The sequence below is a fragment of the Cavia porcellus genome, unplaced genomic scaffold (assembly GCF_034190915.1).
Source record: "Cavia porcellus strain 051 isolate PalLab524CR breed Dunkin Hartley unplaced genomic scaffold, mCavPor4.1 scaffold_2, whole genome shotgun sequence".
In the NCBI taxonomy this organism is placed as follows: Eukaryota; Metazoa; Chordata; class Mammalia; order Rodentia; family Caviidae; genus Cavia; species Cavia porcellus.
This window is the reverse complement of record NW_026947485.1, coordinates 89,497,822-89,516,317: the sequence shown is the minus strand read 5'-3', so window position 1 is coordinate 89,516,317 and position 18,496 is coordinate 89,497,822. Positions and strand designations below refer to the sequence as shown.

The 18,496-nt window shown below is 33.1% G+C and overlaps 1 protein-coding gene across 1 annotated transcript in view; it reads right to left on the bottom strand.

Annotated features, from left to right (window-relative positions):
- The window catches only part of Ccdc172 (coiled-coil domain containing 172), an 82,279-nt gene that overhangs the window by 51,601 nt on the left and 12,182 nt on the right, over nt 1–18,496 (bottom strand). The window lies entirely within an intron of this gene.

Here is an 18,496-nt window from a genome sequence, read left to right as displayed (position 1 = left end):
GAAAATTGAAAATGACTAAGGATTTTAAATTAATGTTTGGATCCAAGTAAGCAAAACACAGAGCTAGTCTTTATTTTATTTTCTATTGCTAAAAAAATAATCATGAAAGGAAAGATCTCTTATAAATAACAAGGAACCAGGAAATAACAACTTAACAGTTGCAAGATGATGTAAAGAGAAACAATATAAGCTTGACAGGTGTCAACAAGGAGACAACACATATGACATAAAAAGACTGCATGCAGAAGCAATAGTAGAAAATTTCCCAAAGTTGGGAAAAGAATCTGACATAAAGACAAGCAAGGCATACAAAACTAAATGAGTCATAACCAGAATAAATCTATACCTTGACCTATAATAAAGATCCAAGAAATTCAGCGTAAGAACACAACATTAAAAGCCACTAGAAAAAAAGAAAACAGATCATCTATAAATGCAAGCCTATCAGAATCACAGCAAACTTCCCACACGAATTATCAAGTCAAAAAGAACATGGAGTGAAGTATTTCAAGTCCTGAAAGAAAATACCCTCCAACACAGACTGATGTACTCTGCAAAATTATCTTTCAAAAATGGAGAAATAAGATACTTCCATGAAAAAGAACAACTGAAGAATTTCATGACCACCCAACCCTAACAAAGAGTACTGAAAGACATCATAGAAAGGCATATTAAAAATAACTACAATTCCAAGAACAACAACAGAAAGAAACCAACAAGCAAGACAAGCAATTAAACAGAGGGGAAAAGTAGGGAAACCAACAGCAGAAAGATAACATGACAAAGATGACAATACATATCAGTTATAATCATTATCATAAATGGCTTCAATTCACCAAAAGAAACAGACTGAAGAAGTGGATCAAGAAACAAAAACAACAATATGCTATATACAAGAAACACATTTAACTCAAAAGGAAATTCAGAGACTGAAACTCAAAGGCTGGAAAACAATACGCCATGCAACAGGAACCCAGAAAAAAGCAGGGGTAGCTATTCTGTTTGCAGACAATGTGAACTTCAAACCAAAAATGACCAAAGTGATAAAGCTCATCACTACATAATTGTTAGGGGAAAACTTTAAGAGCAGGAGATAACAATCACAAATATTTATGCACCAAATATGGGAGCACCAAACTGTATAAGATAAATATTAATAGATATAAAAATCAAATAAGCAATAATACAATTATAACAGGAGACGTTAACACCCCATTGCCACAGGCCAATCAACTAGACAAAAAAAAAAAAAAAACACAACTGAATCAAACTTGTGAACAAATGGAATTAGGAGACATGTTCTGTGTGTTCCACCCAACGACATCATAATACATATTCTTCGCAGTTGCACATGGGATGTTCTCTAAAACAGACCATATACTATCCCACAGAACGTGCTTAAGTAAATTCAAATGAATTGAAATTATCCCATATGTATTATCTGACCATAGTACAATGAAATTGGAAATTAGTATCAAAATAAGCCACAAAAGCTCCATTAACATACAGAAAATAAATAGCACCACACTGAACAACCAATGGGCCACAAAGAAAAAAAAGAACTTAAACAATATATACAACTGAATAAAAATGCAAATACAAATCACGAGAAACTATGGGACAAAATGAAAGCCGTCCTCAGAGAGAAATTTATAGTGATGAATTCTCACATCAGGAAAACAGAACAAACACAAATAATCCAATGCTGTATCTCAAACATGTACAAAAAGAACAAGTCAAGCCCAAAGCCCAAAGGGAGGAAATTATAAAGATCAGAACAGAAATTAGCTCAATTGAGACTAAGAAATCAATACAAAGAATGAATCAAAAAGTTGGTTCCTTGAAAAAATAAAATTGATAAACCCTTAGCCAACCTTATTAAAAAGCCATCAAATTCATGCAATAAGAATGAAAAGGGTGAAATTACTATAGATCCTGTGGAAATACAGAAGATCATAAATACCTTCTTTGAAAACATTTATTCTCATAGGATTGAAAACAGAAGAAATAAACAGATTCCTAGAAACATATGAATTATCACAGTTGGATCAAGACAGGGATGGTTCAACATATGCAAATCAATAAATGTAATGCACCATATCAACAGAGCAAAATATACAAATCACATGATTATCTCAATAAATGCAGATAAAGCCCAACATCCATTCATGGTAAAATCCTAGAGAAAATCAGAATAGATGGTCTTTACCTCAATCTGACAAAAGCCACCTATAACATACCAACAGCCAACATCAAACTAAATGGTCAAAAAAGAAAATTTTTACTTTAAAATCAAGGACAAGACAAAGTTGTCTACTATCACCACCCCTATTCAATACAGTTCTGGAAACGTTAGCCACAGCAATTAGACAACAGAGAAAAATAAAGTAAATAAATATAGGAAAGAAAGACATTAAATTATCACTATTCACAAATGATATGATACTCTACATAGAAGATGCCAAAGACTCCACCAAGAGATTTCTAGGTTTAATAAGCAAATTCAGCACTATAGCTGGGTACCAAGTCAGTACTCAAAAGTCAGTATCATTTGGGTACACAAACAACAAACTCACTGAGACCCTTCACAACAACATCCAAAAAATTAAAATACTTAGGAATCAATCTAACAAAGGAAATAAAAGATTTATACATTGATAATTACAGTACTCTGAAAAATGAAATTGAAGAATAATTCAGAAAATGGAAAGATATTCTTTGCTCATGGATGGGAAGAACCAATATAGTGAAAATGGTCATACTCCCAAAGCTGTTATCCAGATTTAATGCAATCCTGATCCAAACATCATTAGCATACCTCATGGATCTAGAGAAAGTATTCCAATTGTATAAAATTCATATGGAACCGTAAGAGACCTAGTATAGCAAAGGCACTCTTGGGCAATGAAGCCAAGGCAGAAAAGATCACAATCCCAACCTTGAAATTATACTGCAAAGCTGCCATGACAAAATCAGAACATTACTGGCAAAAAAAAAAAAAAAAAAAAAAACAGACATGAGGATCAATGCAACAAAACAGAAGATACAAAAACAACTACAAACACACTCAGCCATCTTATTGTTGACAAAGGTGTCAAACATGTTCACTGGAAGAAAGGCAGCCTCTTTAAAAGTGGTGCTGGAAAAACTGGCTTTCTACATGCTTAAGCTCAAACTAATCCCTTGCCTATCACTATGCATTAAAGTGTAAATGGATCAAAGATCTATTAAGACAAACACTAAGTCTGCTGGAAGACAAAGTAGATAGAAATCTTGAAGACACAGAGGTAGGCAAAGAGTTCATGAACAAAAACCAAACTGCACGGGAAGTACTTCACAGAATCCACAACTGGGATCTCACCTTATTAAAAAGATTTTGCACATCAAAAGAAATCAGTAACAAAGTGAAAATAAAACCCACAGATTGGAAAATTATTTTTTCAAACTTTCCCTCAGACAAAGAATTTCTATCTAGAACATATAAAGAATTTAAAAATATCAGGCCACCAAAATTCAAAGACCCAATCCAAAAATGATCATCATAGATGAATACACACTTCTCAGATGAAGAAAAATGGCAAATAAATATTTTTTAAATGTTCAGCATCATTGGAGCATTTGAGAAATGCAAATTAAAACAACACTGAGATACTACCTCACCCTAGAAAGAATGGCTAACATCAAGAAATTAACCAATAACAAAAGTTGGTGGGGCTGTGGGGAGAAAGGAACCCTTACCCACCATTGGTGGAAGTGTGGACTGGTACAACCATTGTGGAAATCAGTGTAGAGATTCTTCAGAAAACTAGGATTAAGGTTTCATTTGACCCAGCTCTTATCCTTCTCAGTATTTTCCCAGAAGAATTATAAATATGTACGACAGATATATATATATGTGTGTGTGTGTGTGTGTGCACCCACATTTATAGCTGCACAATTTGTAATAGTCAGATCTTGGAAACAACCCAAATGCCCATCAACTGAGGAACAGATAAAAAATGATGTGTTATTTTTATACAATGGAATACTACTTAGCCATAAAGAATGATAAGCTTAAGGTTTTTCTAGGTAAATGGATGCAACTAGAAACCATACTCATAAATGAAATAAATCAGACTCATAAATATAAAGCCTGTATTGCCTCACTAGTGTAAAAAACTAAAAAGAGAAAGTAAGACCCAAAAGTTATAGTAGATAGAATAAAAGGGAAAGAAACTACTCAAAGGGAAATTATATCGTTTGATCAATCTTGCATGCCTGTATCTGGTAACATAAGCAACTATTTTGAAGATAACAATATGAAATATAACAACCATTGTTAAATTCCTATCATCTTGTTTTGATATCCTATATCACTACCATTTTATTTGTTGTTGGCGTTTTACTTTTGTTGTTTTTTGTTTGTTTGCTTCTTGATTTTTCTGTTTTTTTCCTCTCTAAAAAATAATTTTGCTAATTAAATGTTCTGCTCAATAGCATAACAGGAAACTTCATATAAAAAACTCCACAGTTATGTAGATTTCATATGCTTAAAATTGCAACAAACAAGGGAAAATTGTGGTTGTTACAACTCTGATAGACATTTTGAATATTAAGCACATCAATGGATATTATATCAATAGCAGATATAAAGGTTTTTCTCTAAAAATAAATGTTCCTAAGTATATTTATCAACAAAAGATGCAATATTTAAAGAGTAACTATGATATAATAACACTACTATAGTAAGGAAGTCTCAATATTAGAAGATTTGTCTTCAGAATGGCTTAGAAGGCTTCACACGATCTGTATCCTTTATGCTTCTTTCACCTTGTCTACTACCCATCTCTTCCATATATAACCCTTCTATCCCTTAAACACACTTGACACAAACTATCTCCTTAAGCCTTTGCACAGGGTATTCTCTGGAAATGTCTTTCGCTACATTCTTCATGATAGTAGAACAGCTTATTTAAAATCTTGTAGTACTACAGGCTTTCCAAAGCTTGGAATGAATTCAGAAAAAAAAGGGTTAAAAATTCTAAAGATACAAAATTATAACTTTGACTAATAAAACATCATAAAAACTGAAATAAAAGATTTGTAATAAATGACCAAAAAACGCATTATCTATAACATGTAAAAAGCTAGAAGTCAATAAAGAAAGAATAAAATACATGACTAGGTAAAAATATATAACTATATGAAAAATATTATGTTAACAAAACTTTATAAGTATAAAATATGTCTTTATATTTGTCATTTTATATTGTATAAACAACATGCAGATAATTAAAAAATACTTAGTTAACCAAATATTTAAACTATGTAAGCGATGCCATTTATTTATATTTGCAAAAATTATTAAATTTACTAATGCACTAATGCACATTTACTAATTTATTAAATTTACTAATTTCTATGGTATAAATAGTAAAATTTTCTCTAAAAAATTTAGAAATTATTTTAAAAACCTTGAAAATTGTATACACAAATGTAGAGAGACAGAGAGCAGGGTATGTATAATAAAGTTTAAAAAGTAAATTGTTTAGAAAAAATATACATGCATTTAATCTTGAAAGAAAAATCAATGGAAATACTAATTGCATGGTAGAATTACAGATAATTTTTATTCTGCACTTTACCTATGTCTATTTTTAAAATAGCTTTCAATAAACATGCATTACATTTCATAAGTTATAACAATTGAGCTATTTAGAGAACCTACATGTTCACCAAACATAATGGTAGACATCCCACACAATTTTCTAGGATATAGCTTCTCTTCTAATAGATAAATAATACAACAGCTGAGATAAAAAAGAAGACAGAAATAAACACTTCTAATAAAGATGGAGAAGTAAAGGAGTTCATAATGAAAATAACACTTTGGAGTAACAATCTGATTTATTTTCCCAATGTGTTGATCACAAAAATCTCCTATTTCTTTTTCCTTTTCTCTTCTCATGGAAGGAATTAATTAGAATTTTAACCAGGACTAGACTATATTTGGAGCCTTAGAACTAATCAGAATCAAAAGAAGCTTAGGTATGTAGCTTTCGATTCACCTTGAAATATTAATCCATGCAATAATAATTCATAAGACCATAGGCCCTATATGAAAAATTCTCTTCAGCAGCTTTGGAATTACACATAGGCACAGAGTAGTCTCATTCACCTTTTCTAAAGTCATCTGGTATTCCAAAGGTTTTACAAACCTCCATTTATCCTTTCAAAATAACCCCATACTCTAAAAATTACTTTGCCTCTTTTTTTTCCAAGTAAAACTTTCTTTTCAAGATCTTCTGATCTTATCTAATGTGAGTAGGGAAAGAACAGTAGAACAAATACTGATAAGTGAAGAAAATTTTACAATAATTCTTCTTAATCTGAAAAGACACTGAGGCAATAAGGTAACTGCAATATGGTAACTTCTTTGTTATTTGACAATTTAGGTGGCAGCACCTTACCTATCAGCATGTTTACCTATTTATTTTGTCAGGATATGAAACAATGAAATACTGATGCAGAAATTCTTCATATAGGGGATGGAGAACTATAAAATATTCAGACTCTTTAAAGAATACATTTTTCTCCTCATTAGAAGAAAAGTTGGCAAGTGAGCAAGAAAAAAATCACATTACAAAAATACCAGAAATTGATTGAGATAATTATATCAACTCTAAAAAGACAATTCATTGTTCAAAAATTAAAGAAAAAAGGAACAGAACAAAGAATAATTTATATATACTGTATTTGTTGGTAAACTGACCAACTGAAAATATCTTAGAATGAACACTATGAAAAACAGGGTTAGCAGATGAAAAGAGGATAATCTAATAGACTATAGAGAAAGGGGACAGTATATCTATGTAATAGTTTACTAATGGATTAAAAGAAACTCGTTAATGAATTGATTGATGTCTCAAGAGGATGTAAACAAAAGTATGTCCACTTAAAATGAAGTACAGATGTCAGAAAGTAAGACGAAAATACAACAGCTGAGATAAAAAGGTAGACAGGAAATTAAAGAACTATAGAAATTAAGAATGCAAAACAATTTAAATTTTCAGAGCATCAAAGTACAAGATTAATAATGTAGAAGATGGAATCAGTAATATAAAGTATAAGAAGTTCCCCCAGGTTGTTAAGGACTAGTAGTTAAATAGGAGGAAACAATACATTCAGAGAACATGTAACTATAACCTAACCTACAAAAATGGAAGTACTTGAAAAGGAAATGTAGTAGGATAGTTGCAATTAAATAAAGTGGGAAGCTCACCCTTGTTCCAGACAAAATGAATAGATACATATGTTCACAGATTTGAAATTATAGATAAAAAATTAAAGCAATCAGGGAAGAAAAATGAACAAAACAGATTACCTAAAAAAGGATTTTAAAAGCCAGATGACTTCAATATTTCTCTTTTGAATTAATAATTTTCAGAATAGTACTAGATCTAAAAAAAATTCTAAAAGCTTGACTCAAGAATTCTGTATACAACATGTAGAGACTTATACACGCATAGAACTTCTCCTAAATAGCTTATGAGAACTGATTATATAATACATGATGAAATGAACAGCTACTTTGTAGAAAGAGAGACACTATGGTATCCAGTGCTGATTCTGTACCATCATGCTGTGAAATCCAGCAATACTATTATTCTTTATTCAGAGTGATTTTAGTCTGTTTTATATTGTTTAATTTCAACGCACATGAAGGTATTTTGAAGGCCTATAATGCCTTCATCATTCTGTATGCATTAGTTTAATCCCATTTTGTTCTGTACGAATTCATTGTGTGTGAAGATATGGACAACTATTTAGAAGAAAACAAGAGACAATATGATAGCCAGTGATGATCTCCTGTTGTCTTGTATTGAAATCTGTGTTACTCACATTGTTTTCTTTTGATCTGTTTTGTTCTGTTTTGTTATGTTTAGTTTTACTCTCTTTAAAATTAAAAAAAAAGAATTCTGTATACAGACAAGTTGTCATACAAATATGAAGGCAATAGAAAATAATTTCAGGTATTAATGGTATATAAAACTCACATATTCCTCTGTGAAATTACTTGAACAATTATATAGATTCATCTAAAAAATAAAGCAAAAATTAGAACACAATAATAAGGAATTGCAGTATTAAAATTTTCTGATGAAAAAGTCTAGTATGACAGCATAAGCAAATGTGAGAAAAAAACCACTCTTCTCCAACTGTAAAGAAATTCTTGATATTTTACATAATTAAGGCAAAAGGATAAAGTAAAATCTTCATGCCAGAAACAAAGGGTTAACAATGAGTAGCTCTTAAAATTCAACCCCATAGGGATATCTTTGAGAAGATACAGTGGTACCTTAGTTCACAAAATGAATTTGTTCCATGATTCTGCTCACAAGTGAATTGGTTGTGAGTCACATCAAATTTTCCCATAAGGTTCAATGTAAATAAGGTTAATCTATTCTGAACTATACATATTTTTATCACAAAAATATGAAACAAAATACAGTACAGTACAACAAGAACAGAGGGAACACTAACCTTACTTGAGGTGACTTCCAGTGTGGAGGAGAGAAAGGTGAGTGGAGAGGAAGTTTTTATTTAGAGGAAGAGTCTCTCTCCTATGACAGCAGGAAGATCTGCTTCATGATTTTCTTTCTTCTTTGTCTCTGGGCTGTAGGGTCAATTTTGATTAAAAAAATGCCTTATTTCACTTGTTTTTTTTCTTGTGTGGCATAACCTTTGGAAATAAAGAGATCATTATCATTCATCACATTCAACCCTCTGTTCATTACAGTAATGGTAAGGTGGTGCTTCTCAAAGAAATCTTGCTACTCATTCCATTTTTCCATAATGTATTTTATCACATTGCTGCTAATCTCCCTGTCTTCCTCTTCCTCAGTGGATGCTCCTCAACAAGCACCTCCTGCTGCTCACTCTGAAGTTCAGGAAGTTCTTCCATTGTCAGCTCCTTTGTATGGTCCTCGATAAGCTTCTCTATGTTTGTGCCATCTGTATCCAGACTCATACTCTTGCCCATGACACAATTTCCTCCATTATCTATGCATCACATACTTCAAAGTCAGGTTCAGTGACACATTCTGGTCACAGCTCTCTCCAGGCTGAGTTTAAAGTCTGGTGCATGACATCTACCCAGACCTTATCAATGAGGTTGATGCAGTGGAGGAAATTAAAATGCTTTTTCCAGAAATTCTTTAGGGTCAAGGAAATCTCTTAATGACATTCAAGTACCTGGTTAAGAGCACCTTTGTGTAGTTTCTTGAAGTTGCAGATCACTTTCTGGTCCATGGGTTGCAGAAGAGGTGTTGTGTTATGGGGGAAGAAATTAACTTTAATGAAGTCATACTTAGCATCCATATTATCCATCAAAGCTGGAGGGTGTGCTGGGGCACTATCAGAAAAAGACACCTTTTAGGTTGTCAGAAAGATATTTCTCTTTGTTGTTATTTTTGTTGTTGTTATTGTTGTTTGGCAACAGGGACTGAATTCATGATCTCATGCTTGCCAAGCAGGCACTTGTGCCACTGAGCTAAATCCTTGGCCCCCAGAAAGATATTTCTTAATGGTAGGTTTGAACACCTCATGAAGTCATTCCATGAGCAATTATCTGCCTTTGACCCAAGCTTTCACACTGCCCCTCCAAAGGACAAGCAACCAAGCCTTGTTCACATTCTGTTCCTTCAGGGCAGGAGGGATCTGGAAATGGTACACGAGTAGTGGCTCAATCTTCAGATTGGTGCTGGTATGCACACACAGCAAAAGGGTTAGTATCCTTCATGAGGTTGTGTCCAAGCAGTGCCTTTTCCTACTATGTGATATAGTTTCTGTTTGGCATCTTCTTCCAGAAGTGTCCTATTACATCACTGGAGTGTTATATTATACCTTCCTGAATTCTGCCAATTCACAAAATTCATATAAGCTTTATAATTCATGTAAGCTTTTGCAGTGTTCTTGTCATAACTGAAAGCTTCACCATGTCTTATCACACTGGGGATGCCACTTCTCTTGAGGAATTTAACAAACCAAACTCTCCTTGCTTTAAATTCATACTTGTTCCTGTGGATGGGTTTTCTTGCAGTAAAACACTGTGCAATTTTCTGGCTTTTTCACAGATCATAGGTTCACTATCACTTGCCAGCTGTTTCTCACTCTACCTAACAAAAGGTTTTCTACCTCTTCCAGTACTTGTATCCTCTGCTTGGTTAACACTGTTACTCCTTTTGTCATTTCAGCTCCTTTGATGGCATCTTTATTATTCAAAATAGTTGAGATTGTCAACTTTGCCATCTTGTACTCTGAAGCCAGATCAGTTACACGAATACCATTTTCATGCTTTTCTACAGTTTCCTTCTTCAATTCAATGGTCATTTTCTTCAAAACCTTCTTCTTACCATTCTTGCGCTGCACTTTATTATTATCTTCATGCCTTTGTCATCTTGATTATCACACTCTCCATATTCTGGTTATCTCCATTACCCCTCTGCATGTTCTTTTCATCTTTTATTACTGCTGTGTACTTTCTTTGTGCCACCATGCTTGCTTTGCTTGCTGTACAGTACTGTATGTGCTAAAAAGCACACAAAAAAAGTTTCACAGCAAGGGAAACGAGTCTGTCTGCCACTGCAGTGTCAACTAGAGCAAACCACAACCATATGTTTAGGCAGGGAAGATACTTGCATTAGTGTTCATGCAGGGAAAATGGCCATGGTGGAGTTTGTCACCTAACTCAGCATCCATGAATGGAAAGAAAATTTTGCTAAACACTTCTGTTCATGAACCAAACTCTTCACAAAGATACATTCATGAACTGATGTATTATTGTACATGCATAGGGCTTAAATGCTCAGATAAAACCAAGAGTCAGGGCCAAAGAGATCTAGAGTAGGGATCACTGCACAGTCAGTAATCATCTACTAGTATGGATGAAACGGTCTTATGGCAGCTTTGGAAGAAAAGTAACAAAACTTCCCTCTTTGGCCTAGAGATTTAGCATATAACTCAGTGCCCTCCATTTAGTCAAAATGGAAGAGAAGTCATATCCATAAAGTTGAAGCCCAAGCTAGAACTAAATAGCTAGGAATCAACCTTACCAACGAGGTAAAAAAAAAAACTCTATAATGAAAAATATAGAACTCTGCAAAATAAGGCTGAAGAAGACATTAGAAAATGGAAAGATGTTCTGTTTCCAAATAGGCAGAATAAATAGTCAAAATAATATTATCAAAAATAATATTATATATCTACTGCAATCTTAATCACAATACCAACAACATTCTTCACAGTACTAGGAAAAAAAACTCTAAAACTTATATGGAAATAAAAGAGATCCAGAATACTCAAAGCAATCTTGAGCAACAAGCATAAAGCAGAGAGTATTGGAATCCTGGATCCCAAGTTATATTATAAAGCTACAGTAACAGTAATAATAATAGTGAACAGTACGGTAGTGACACAGAAGAGACGTGGATCAATGTAAGAGAACTGATGACACAAAACAAGGCATATCAGCCTTTGATTTTTGACAAGGTGGCCTACAACATATGCTTCAGAAAACACAACTTCTTTAACAAATGGTGCTGGGAAAGCTGGTTATTCACATGCAGGAAAATAAATCTAGACTCATTTCTCTCATCCTGTAATCAAATCAAATCAAAATGGATTAAAGACCTAGCTTTTAAAATAGAAACACATAATCTGCTGGAAAACAGGTGAAAATCTTGAAGATATAGACAGGGCTTTATGAACAGAACCCCAATACATTAGAAATAATACCAAGAATCAACAAATGAAATAATATCAAATTAAAAAGCTTCCACATAGCAAAAGAAATAACCAGCAGAGTGAATAGACAATCTACAGAATGGGGGGAAAAAACTACATCTAGTTCTTTAATAAGAGACTAGTATCTAGAAGACAGAAAGAACTAAAAAAATACATTAACCCTCCCCCCCCAAATAGGCAATTGAAATGAACAGACATTACTCAAAAGATGAAAAACAAATGATGGCCATTAAGTACAGAAAAAAAAAATGCTCAGCACCTTTGGCCATTAGAGATTTGCAAAGCAAAACAATATTAAGATTCCATCTTCTTCTAGAAAGAATGGCTATCATCAAAAGCTCAAAAGATAAAAAAAAAATGCTGGCAAGATTGTGGGAGGAAAAATAACATTTCTACATTGTTGGTGAGAATATAATCACTATTAGAATCAGTAGAGATCCCTCAAAATCTGAAAATACATATTTAATTTAACTCAGCTATATCTCCTCCCTAAAGAGCTACAGATATCATGTTACTGTGACACATGTATATGTATATTATAGTAGCCTAACTCATAATAGCTAAATTTTGGAAGCAGCCTATATGTTCATTAAGAGATAGATATATGAAGAAAGTGTAAAGGAGGATTAATTTGAGTCATTTGTAGGAACATGGATACACTTTGAGATCATAATGCTAAAATGAAATAAATCAGACAGAAGGTTAAGTATTTTGTGGTTTCTTTTACAAGAGAAACACAAAGTAAAAATAATTTGATGAGAAAAATGAAAAACACAGGAAATAAGGAGACTGTGGAGATAGGAAGTAGATGGGGGTTGGGGGAGACAGGAAGTCAAGAAGGGGACGGGGAAGCAAAATAATGAAGATATGTACCAACTCTGCACAACGGAAATAATTATTACGTATTGAAAGCGTATACTAATACATTATTTCTTCAGTACTGGGGATTGAACCCATGGCCTATATGTAGGCAAAAGCTCTACCACTGAGCTATATCTCCAGTCTTTTTTGTGTTATTATTTTACATTGGGGCAGCATCTTGCTAAATTGCTCAGCCTGGCCTCAAACTTGCAATCCTTCTGTCTCAGCCTCACAAGTAGCTGAAATTACAGGAGTGTGACAGCATGCTCAGCTATGCAGAATTTTTGTCTGATTGCTTTTGTAAGTTGTATCTATTAATACTATCTATATGAAACTATATTAACTCTGGGAAATTTTAAAATCATTTCAACAACAAACATTTGGAGTTACCACCTAATCTAGAATCAATTCCTAGATAAGACTGAAGAGATTTAAAAATGTCAGTTCAGAGAAAGATTCATACCAAAATGTTTTCAGCAACATTATTCAGAATAGGTAAAAAGTAGAAATAATTTAAGTCCTTAACTGATTAACAGATATACAAAATATTTATATATATAATTTATCAATAAAAGAAATAAAGTGCTGATAACATGCATTTATTTTGAAAAAATACTAAGTAACTAAAAGACACCAGTTACAAAAGGCCACAAACTATGTAATTCTAGTTACATGAGAGGTCCACCGACAAAACTGGATTAACTGTGACCCAAACCTGATAGTTTATGCAGGATAGAAAGGTAACTACTAATAGGGATTCTTTTTGAGTGATGAAAATATTCTGGAGTTAAGACAGTGATGGTACACAACCTTGCGAAAAGACCAATAATCACTGCTTTTGTAACTTTTAAGTATGCTTGCTTGCTTGCTTGCTTGCTTTCTTTCTTTCTTTCTTTCTTTCTTTCTTTCTTTTCTTTCTTTTTTTTTCTGGTACTGGGGATTAAACTCACAACCATGCGCTTGTAAGGCAGGCGCTTATGTTGCTGAGCTAAATCCCCAGCCCTTTTTGTAACTTTTAAAATGCATTTTTATGTTGTAAAGCGATCTAGCAGCTGTGTCCTTACCCTCAGCTTAATACAGTATTATAAGCAATTTAAATGCCCTATATAACCTTCCCTGATTACAGTTATTGTCCATTCCAACAGCGATAATCACTATCTTGATGTGCTACTTATCATCTTTCTGCATGTCATTATATTTTTAAGATATTTATGTATCTCTCACAAGATACAATTTCATTTTGCATATTTTTAAATGTGGTATCACATTAAAAATTTCTATAAGCTGTTTTAATCACATTATATTTTTGAAATTTATTAATTATTTTTAAATCATCAAATGACTTTTTTTACAATTATATAGCATTTGGAATTCTAAGTTCAAATTACCAAATAGCAACTAACAGTCTTTATTTCCCATTTTATCAAGTCAATCAGACAATTTATCCAATCATTACAAACTACCACTGATTTCTTGTTCAAAAAAAAAGAATTTAAAGTGTATTTCATAATATAAAAATCTTTCAAACTACTCAAACATAAAATAACTCCTTTATTGAGGGGTAACTTTAGGGAGGGAAATCTTGCATTAAATTTTGTTATGTAAAATCATATTAATGATAAAATATTATTAAGAATCAACATAAAATATTTCAACCAACTGCAGTGACTCTCTACATCACTATTCTGATTTTCATCACCAAAACTTTGTAGATACCGTGCTAGTCTGTCTTACATGTATACCTTTCTTTCTTTTGTAACTAGTGAATATATTTTGGAAACCTGCATCATGCCCAGACAGCCAAATGAACTCAGAGGACCACAGATATAAGGGCTGTTTCAAGTCACAATCTGTGAAAATCAGATAGAAAAAAAAAGTTATCAGATGAGTGTTAGAGAAGAAATTTCCTTTCTTTTCAGGGAAAGTTTTTCTGTCCTCTGATTTGTACAAAAAATGGATGTGATCCTTAGAAGTTGTTAGCAATTATTTGGGATACACAAGAGCAGCCAGTCACTGTATTTTTCTACTATAGTAATATAACTCCAATTCAGTGCACTAATGTGCTCAGTTAAAAATACATTACTGTACTCCTTTGCCATGTTTGATCATGTGGTAAAAACAAGATGCAGGCCTACATTCTTGGAGTAGCCTTCTCTTCCCATAAAATAATATAAATCTGTATGTGACCTTTCAATTTTTTCCTCTTTTTCCAACTAGAATTCAAACATGATGCCCAAGGAATGGAACGGTATTAACAATGTCAGAGAAAACTAGAGGGACAGAGGACAAATAAATTCCTGGGCTCTTAACCTGTAACTGATAAAAACATGATTTATGTTTTATTCTGTCTGATGCAATCAGTGATTTCTAAGCAGACTTCAATAAAACTCATGACTCTTACTTGAGCCGACAGATGCCAAATAGGTAGCCAAAGCAAAATGAAGCTTGATCTTCATTTTGTACGCATCACCTTAAAATTTTGGTTTTAGATATGTTAATCATTTGGAAAAAGTTCATAAAATGAGACTTATTAGCCCTAAACTTACCTAACCTATTTCCTTCTTTAAGACTGAAGACACCATGGTAAAATAATGAATATGACTTTTAAGATTTACAGGGACATTCGGCAATGAGCAGAAGTCTCCACTGACTTAAACCAAGGGTTATCGTAAACTCTAGGAAAGTTAAACTGCCCCATGCAGAGACAAACATCGTATGGGAACCATGTTATCTCAAGTTATTAGTATTCATCCAGAACTATGAAACCAGGACAGAAAAAAAGATCAACCAGACCCTAGCCCACCACAGAACTCCATAAAATTAGTGCCCGTTCTTCTTTTGGCATGCCAGTCTGACCTTCTTCGTCAATGTGTCCCCTTGAGGTATTAATACAGGAGTCTTGTTCTTATTTTCTCTTAGTTTCCTTTGTTAATGGTCAGTTTGATCTTTGTCAACTCTTTAAGCTAAAATCCCTTACCATTTTCTCTTACTTTTCATGTAAAACTTTGCCTGAAAATTCACACTGTTGCTTTAGTTTTATTTTCCATTATCACTAAAGTAACCCATACTAGCCAGTGACAGTACTTTTATAATGATGAAAAGTTACAGGTTAAAGATGATGGAATAAAAGAATATGTGTATGGGGGTCAGAAAATGGGAGTGCCAGAGACAGCCTGAACTCACAACTTGCCCTAGAATATTTATCTAAAATGATATCTACACAGCTCTGAGAGCAGACAGGTTACCAGAGGAAATTATAGGTCCGCAACATGAGAAAACTAGGAACCAGGCAGAAACCTGAAATATTGGTATTCAGAAAGATAATTAGCTGAAGCAATGAACTCTGATCCTGAAAAAACTGAAGCTTATCAATGAAGAGGAAACTTTTGCTCCCATTCATCAGTGAGAGGAAAAACAGCATATTCTTTTGAGTGACCACACTCTGCTTCTGAACAGAGACACAGACTGAGCAGATAGGAGACATGAATATGGCAAAATGAACAGTGATGAGAGTGAGAATTCTCACCTTTTCTCTCCGGATTTAGAGGGGGTTAGATTAGGAAACTATAATAGAAGCACCTCGAACCTGCTTGCTTTAGTAGAACAAACAAGAGATGGACTTAGGCAGAATTGAGGTGGGAAGACATCTTAAATAACTCTTGCCCAGCTCAGAAATACTCTCACATTTTCTATAACTCCAAGATGTAACTGCCACCATGATTCAGGGATAAAGTGGACATTCGCTAGTAACCTGGGGCCACAAAAAAGGTGACTGTGATATGGTGGGACTAAAGGAAAGATCTCTACTCTTTCCTTCAATCAAATAATCTCTTAAACATTTCCTTTTTCCCTTTTTTTGTTGTATGTAAAACTTTTATCTTTACTTTTCCTTTTTTATTTTTTCAGTCTTTTGTACACTATGACTATTACCTTCCTAAGTTAGTAAAATAGAGAACTTTTTAAACAAATTTTAAATTATATGTTGATAGTTATTCTTCCTGACAAGGCAGTATTAGGGTTTCAACCTAGTAAACTTAACAGGTTGAGTCAGTACATTGAGTTACACCCAAGCCAAGTGCACAACACAGGAAAAAAGATATTAAAAGAAATCTCCACACAATAGTATTCCATTCTTATCTGCAAACTTCAACACAAAACCACAAAAATCATAAGAAATCAAGGCAATAAGATCTCTCCAAAAATTCATGACTTCATAAAAACTCATCCCACACACACTGAAGTAGATGAAATTCCAGACAAAGAATATAAATAGCTGATAATTAACTTGATCAGTGAGATCAAAGAAGAGAAAAATAAATAGCTGAATGAATTATGGAAAACAATGCAGGATAAAAAAGATCACTTCAGTAACGAGAACAAAACACACACATACACACACACACACACACACACACACACACTTCGCAGAGAAAACAAAGCCTTCACTGAACTCTCAGCAATTGGCTAGATGAATCAGACAAGGGGATATAGACTTAAAACTGGAGAACACATCCTAAAACCTTCAGTCAATAAAATGAAGGAAAAAAAGGAAGAAACAATGTAAAGATTATCCAAGAGCTCTTAGATAACTCCAAAAAGAACAAATTTAAGAATAATCCACCTATATCATGGTGTAGAAGTACATACTAATGGCATAAAAATTTCTATTCACTACAATTATTGAAGAAAATTTTCCAAACTTAAGGAACGAGGTGGATACTTAGGTAAAAGAGGCTGTCAGATAGATACAACTAGAAAAGAATATCTTCATGACACATCATCATTCAAAATGACAGAAATTCAGAAGAATATTGAAGGCTGTTAGAAGTGGCAAGTCACTTGTAAGAACAAGCCCATCAGAATATCAAATTTCTCAACAGAAACCTTAAAGATCAGGAAGTCTTGAAAGGATGTATTTAAGCTTTGAAAAAAAATTGCCAATCCAGAATACTATATTCTGCAAGGTTATTCTTCAAAACTGAAGCAGAAATTAAGTCCTTCCAAGGTAAATATAAAGAAATGCTTGGCTATTGAGGACAGTATTGCAGAAAATATTTAAGGGAATGCTAAATACAGACCTAGAAGGTAACAATCACTATGTGACCAAGGGAAAGAATAAAACTCATTGTGAGAGTAGATAAATGAGAAAAATAAATAAAATACTTGAAAAATTAAAAAATGATGCAAACCAGTACATATCTTTCAATAATAAAATTCAATGTAAATGTTCTTTCTAATTAAAAGGCACACACTAGCAGACTGGATATAAGAAACACACCTTATCAGCAAAGACATTTGAGTGTACAGACTCAAAGTGAAAAAAAAATAGAAAGTGATACCAACAGATAAAAAGTGAAAGCAAGCAGGAACAACTATATATTTCTGAACTAGTAGACTAAAATTGGTCAAAAGAGATAAAGAAGGCTACTACATATTGGTAAAGTGTACCATTTAAAAAGAAGGGATAATAATTATATTTGCACTGAACATTACCACATGCAACTTCATAAAACACTACTTGATATAAAGGTTAGACAGATCTCAATACAATTACAGTGGATAATTTGAATACTTCACTTTCACTAAAATATCAACACAGAAGCATCAAAATTAAATAATGTAGAACAAATAGATTTCATACACATTTACATAGTGTTATATCCAACAACAGCAAAATACACATTGTTTTTAACAACCAATGGAATTTTCTACAAAATTGAGCACATTTCAGGCTATTGTCTCAAAAATTACAAAAATACTGAGATAATCTCACATATCCTCTCAGATCAGAATGGAATGAAACTGGAAATCAAAAGCAAAAGAAGTGAGAGGGCTGGAATGCAGGGAAGGA